Source organism: Bison bison, unplaced genomic scaffold, assembly GCF_000754665.1.
Source record: "Bison bison bison isolate TAMUID 2011002044 unplaced genomic scaffold, Bison_UMD1.0 scf7180017864208, whole genome shotgun sequence".
Taxonomy (NCBI): domain Eukaryota; kingdom Metazoa; phylum Chordata; class Mammalia; order Artiodactyla; family Bovidae; genus Bison; species Bison bison.
The window spans coordinates 12,267-18,480 of record NW_011494780.1 but is presented as its reverse complement, the minus strand read 5'-3'; the positions used below and the strand labels follow the sequence as shown (position 1 = coordinate 18,480).

The following is a 6,214-nucleotide window of genomic DNA, read 5'->3' as shown; positions in this document are numbered from 1 at the left end:
TCAGGTATGACCTAAATCAAATCCCTTATGATTATACAGTGGAAGTGAGAAATAGATTTAAGGGACTAGATCTGATAGAGTGCCTGATGAACTATGGACGGAGGTTCATGACATTGTACAGGAGACAGGGATCAAGACCATCCCCATGGAAAAGAAATGCAAAAAAGCAAAATGGCTGTCTGGGGAGGCCTTACAAATAGCTGTGAAAAGAAGAGAAGCAAAAAGCAAAGGAGAAAGCATCTGAATGCAGAGTTCCAAAGAATAGCAAAGAGAGATAAGAAAGCCTTCCTCAGCGATCAATGCAAAGAAATAGAGGAAAACAACAGAATGGGAAAGACTAGAGATCTCAAGAAAATTAGAGATACCAAGGGGACATTTCATGCAAAGATGGGCTCGATAAAGGACAGAAATGGTATGGATCTAACAGAAGCAGAAGATACTAAGAAGAGGTGGCAAGAATACACAGAACTGTATAAAAAAGAGTTTCACAACCCAGATAATCACGATGGTGTGATCACTCACCTAGAGCCAGACATCCTGGAATGTGAAGTCAAATGGGCCTTAGAAAGCATCACTACGAACAAAGCTAGTGGAGGTGATGGAATTCCAGTTGAGCTATTATGGTTCATTTTATCACTTTCTGGAAGGACAGAAGTTGAAGGTGACATCAGCTTTCTCCTTAGATGTGTTCAGGCAAATTGTACAGGTCCTTTTATTTTTGTGGTGAAAGGCTGGAAAGTTGAAGAGGAAATTGGGGCAGGGGGCTGTGTGACTCTCAGGTCCTTGGTGACTTTCAGCACCTGCAGGTCTCTGAGCTGTCTGTGTCTGGCCGGGGTGATTATGAGGAATTGAGATCCCTGTGTGCAGCTGACTCAAAGGAGGTCCTCACTCAGCCCTACTCCTTAGGTCTTTAAGACAGAGTATAGGGTCTCTTCCGGCGGTTCCCAGTGGGGAGGGGGGAGGGAAGGCGCTGCTGAGTTGGTGAGGTCAAGCTGAAGAGGGTGAGGGAGGCATGGAGGACTCCAGCGTCATCCTGGGGGAGAAAGAAGTGGGAGGGGGTGAGACAGCAGAGGGAAAGGGGTCCCATCTCAGAGCCACGATCCCACAGCTGATCCCCTACTGACACCACAGTCCCTCTGTCCATCCACCCCACCTCCTCCAACTTCCCTCTCATGCTTTCAGGCCCTAACCGGAGCTGCTTATGTTATTGTTGTGCTCTGGTTTTATATGTTGTCTTAGAAAAAAACAAGGTGTACTGGAGTCAGGTGACCAGGCAGCCAGGGTAGAGAAACGGGCAGGGGCTCCAGCAGTGAGGTCATCTCTAGATCAGGACCAGGGTCTCAGGGGAGGGTGGGTGAGGCAGGGGAGAGAGGAGGATGCTAAGGACACCTGTGGGGGGAGGGGGTGTGGGGAGGAGAAGGAAGACCCAGGTGAGAGCGGGGATGATGGCTGCAGGGCTTACCTTTATTCCCGATGTTCTCATAATTCTCTTCCATGTGTTTGAAGGACTCTCTGAGTGGGAACAGGAGGGCAGTGATGTGTCAGAGTCTGGGCAGAAAAGAGCTACCACCTGCCTCGGGCTGCTCCTCTCACTGGGGGCTCTGTGACCTGCCTGGTCACACTCGGAGATGAAGGCAGAGGTTTGAGGCTCTCAGACGGAGGCTGTCTGGATGGGGATGAGGGGCCATTTGCAGTGTAGCCCCGTCCCTGAGAGCTGACTGGGGTGCACTCTTGTAGAGAAGCAGCTTTATTGAGGGGAGCAGGGAGGAGAAGCAGGAGGGGGTGCCTGTCCTCTGTGGCAGCGCCTGTGTCCAAACTGGAGCGTGAGAACCAGGGAGCTTCTCTCTGGTCCCCTGGGAGACTCCCGAGGAGACGCCATCCGGGGAGGGGTCCCAGGAGGACACTGTCAAGAGTCAGGAAGGCGAGAAAGGAGGAAAGGGCTGTGAGAAGGAAAAGCCTGGATGTGGCAGAGAGGATGAGAAAGGAAAGCGGTGGGTGGTGAGGAGGGTGAGAGGAAAGGAAGAGGAGCCAGGGCCAGAAGAGAGGGAGCCAGGCTGGGGGCCGGAGGGAAGCTGCTCTAAGGAGAGACAGGGCGGAGCAGCCAGAGGCCCCGAGTCACAGGGCAAAGGACAGACTGGACGAGGAGCAAGAAAGGGGACAGAGCATGGAGGAGGCTGGTGTGTTCTGGAAGGATGGTGTTCAAGGGGAAGACAAACCAGGATGAACAGAGGGAAAGGCTGAGACCTGAGGATGGAAGGAGGAAAGGCGGGTGCCAGAGACAGACAAAGGGAGATGTTCTGGGGTAGAGTCAGAGAAAGTGCTGGGGCATGGCTCTGACTGTTTAAGGATCGGGAGCCTCAGAAAGTGAAGAGGGCCTTTGGGGACTTGGGGGGATGTGGATGGAGGTCCAGGAGGGGAGGCCCGTGAAAGGCTCCCTGGTGCTGCGCTTGGGAGGAAACTTCTTGCTCATAAAATAGCACTGCCCACCCCCCCATACTGGAGGACAAGCGCTCACCTGGCTGGGGTCCTGGCTTCAGTCTGCACACCTGTAGGAGGACCAACAGCGAGTCACTGTGCCGTCCACGGAGGCCTGTCTCCTCCCTGCTTATCTGCCCCATCCCAGCTGAAACCTCCCTGGGAAGGGCTCAGGACTCAGAGCTGACCTCCCCCTCCCCAGTGGCACCCCGAGGCTGCCTGCACCTGTGCTGCCTTGTCTTCCACACCAGTCAGGAGAGCAGCTCTTCCCGCACCCAGAGCCCTGTCACCCTCTGACACGGTGGTCTTGACCTCCCCCCAATTCAGGCTACCTCAGGTCCACTCAGCCAAATCCTGGACTCATTTTCTTTCCTCTTTCTTTTTAATCACTGCAACTGGGAACTCTGACAGAGCAAACACTAGTATTTTTATGCTCAGCTATCTTTCTGGCTGTCTTCAGTCATCATCCCTCTGTACCTGTACGTGACCTCACTGCACTCTTGTCCTGATGATCCACTCTCTCTCAGGCTACCCAAGCCCCCTGCTGAGCCCTCTCCTCTCCACCTGTGCCCTCCCATGGGCTCCCTGATCCCCTGGGTCGCCCTGTGCTTCTGCCACATTTGTTGACACGTCTCCAATCATGGATGCTCCCTGAGGCAGGGGATACTGTTTGTTGCCCCATATCCACTCTTCCTTGTTCAGTTACAGAAACTTGATTATATGTAGAGTGGCTGGGTGCCCCCCAACAGACAGATGTGGGATCTATAACTAAATCTAACATATAAGGGACTTCCCAAGTAGTCCAGTGGTTAAGAATCTGTCTTCCAATGCAAGGGACACAGGTTCAATCCCTGGGTGGTGGGGGTGGGGTGAGGTGGGGTGCAGGTAACAAATCCCACAAGCTGCACAGGGCACCTAAGCCCGAGTGCCACAAGGAGAAAGCCTGCGGGCCACAACGAAGAACATCCTCCCCCCACCCCCACAAAAACGACAGCAACCATCATTTAAGTAAAACATTTTTTAAATATCACCAATAAGACATAAGGGGAAGTTGTGGGTAGGACTTGACAAAGGCTCTTTAAAAGGAGGACAGACAGCTGGGGAATAGTCTTTTTGTTCTTTCATCCTGATTGGATTCAGAAATAATGGCTGGAATTCTAGCAGCCATAATGAACCATGAGGTGGCCTTCAGGAGAGAAGCCAAAATGCAGAACAGTGAACAGAAAGGTAGGAATCTCCGTGCTTATGGATGGCAGCTTCTGCTCTCTGGCTCCACGTTCTTTTATATGAGGGGGAAAAAGTAAGCTCTGTGTTATTTAACTTAACCATTCCTTCTGGATTTTGGTGCTAACAGTTGTATGCAAATTCTAACCAGTAATTCCTAAATGTTTCTAAACCTGCATGCTTGAATACTGCTGGGGGAAGACATAACTATGTGCAATGATGTTTCTACCCATTTGTGGTTTCTCATCTGAGTTGATCCTCAAATACCATTTTGCATTTCCACAGTGACTATGTCACATTTTCTCTTCATCTCTGACCCTCATCCTCACTCTCAGGAGACAACCACTATGGTTTTCACGCTGCAGAATTAAAAAACCAATTTGTATGTAGTTGAATTTATAAATATTTTTATTTATGACTTTGGATATTTTGTCATACTTAGTCCAGTCAACTTCAACCCATGGTTGTAAAATAGTTTCACCTGCTTTCTACTAGTACTAGGGTTAATTTTTCCTCATTTATATCTTGAATTTTGGTGCAAATTATAAGGCAGGGAGCTAATATTATTCTTTCTCAGCTGTGACTCCAGAAATACTCATTCTTCCTCCTTGATTAGAAATGCTTCCTTTTAACCTACTAAATTCCTGCATATATTTGGATCTGTTTTCACCCTGCTTGTATCTGATTTTTCACTTTTATTCCATTTGTTTACCTATATAATCCAGAATTACATAATTTTAATTGTTGTAGCTTAATTGTAAGTGCTCATGCTCATATAGTACTTACTCTGCAGCAGGATCTATTCTAAATGCCTTTTGTTTGTCATGACAACACCAGGGAAGTACTGTTTTCATTCCCATTTTACCGATCAGTAAGTTCAGGCTCACAGCAGTAGTATTAGTGTGCCAGAGTTTACCAGGCCAGAGTGTGAAGCAGGATTTGGCTGCAGGCATGCCCAATTCTGTGCTTTTCAAGCTCTGAGCTTTACAATCTGACAGGGCTCATCACTCACTACAAATTTTAAAAATTATTTATGTACTTATTTTGCTATGCCATGTCTTGTTGCAACAAAAGGGACCTGTGTTTGTCATGCATGATCTTCCCTGTGATGCACTGACTGTCTAGTGGTGCATGGGCTTCAGTAATTCTGGCATGCAGGCTTAGCTGCTCTGCAGCATTTGGGATCTTAGTTCTGCCACCAGAGATCAAACCTGCATCCCTGGCATTGCAAGGCAGATTCTTAACCACTGGACCACTAGGGAAGTCCCCATATTGCAAATTAAAAAAAATATTTCAAATCAGTTTTGGAGTTTGTTGTGGCATAAATAGTTAATGCCTCTTGCCCTGTGGTCTCTTTCAGCTGTAAATGCATACATCCAAATTTCTGATGGGCATCTCTACTCAGATGCCAAACAAACACAAACCATCCCAAACTCAAGAATCATTCTTCTCTCCCAATCATGGTCCTTGACCTCCTCTGCTCCCTAATTTACTTGGTGATCTCACCATGGCCTCGTTTGCCCAAGTTGGAAACATGGGACTTATTCCCACTCCTTTACCCTCACACCAATGCAATCACCAAGTCATACTGGTTTTCTCTCTTAAACTTTTCCAGGATCTGGCCTCTCCCTCCATGCACACAGACACGGTAGGTCCCAAATTTGATAGCACATGAATGCCACCTGAGGAGGTCACTAAAAATTCAGATTCCCAAGCTCAGACCCCAGGTCCAGCAGGAACTTGCATTTTAACTGAGCTCCCCTGGTCATCTGGTGCAGTAGGTTCTGAGAAACACCGAGCTGGGAATCTTGGGGAGAGGTTAGGGGTCCCGGACCACTTACCTTTGCTTCTCTTCCACCCGAGGTACACAGTCAGTCCCATGATTGGGATCTTGAGCAACACAACGCTGGCCAGCGCCAACCCGACTATAGCTTCCATGGTCAGGGACCACAACTTGGAACTCTTTTTGCCCTCTGAGCCCCCGAGGCCAGCTCTGGTGGTGGTGGTGGTAGGACCCCAGGTGGTTGTCTTGCTGCCTGAAAAATATGCAAATTCTTCACTAAACGGCTGGAGGTATCTGGGTGAAGCTGTCACATCTTGTTCCTTAGTTTGGGGAAAGGTGGGGGAGGGGAACAGGTCTCTGAAGCTCTCCCACAGGGAACTGAGTAACAAGAGGTGACAATGGAAGCTCTGAATCCTCTTCACTTCTTTAAAATCCTGAGTCTACCACTGATCAGTGCTATGACCTCAGAACCTCATTTTACCACCTACTCATAGGTGAACTAAATCACAGGATAAAAAATTATTTATTGTGGTAAAAGACAAATATCATGAAAATTACTATTTTAACCATATTTAACTGTATAGTTCAGTGGCATTAAGTACATTCACACTATTGTACAAGTCTCACCTCCATCCATCTCCTGAATTTTTCACCTTCATAAACTGAAGCTCTGTCCCCCAATTTCCCTTCCCCCCAGCCCCTGTCCCAGCAGTCTTCTTTCTGATTCTGTGA

At 48.5% G+C, this 6,214-nt stretch overlaps 1 long non-coding RNA gene across 1 annotated transcript; it reads right to left on the bottom strand.

The window, feature by feature from the left end:
* Nucleotides 1-555: 555 nt before the first annotated feature.
* LOC104992038 lies at nucleotides 556-5,938 on the bottom strand. Its single transcript, XR_825655.1, has 4 exons — nucleotides 5,541-5,938; nucleotides 2,516-2,546; nucleotides 1,463-1,512; nucleotides 556-1,033 (listed from the first exon to the last, which is right to left on the bottom strand). It is a non-coding gene; the product is annotated as an uncharacterized LOC104992038 (long non-coding RNA).
* Between the last annotated feature and the right edge of the window lie 276 nt (nucleotides 5,939-6,214).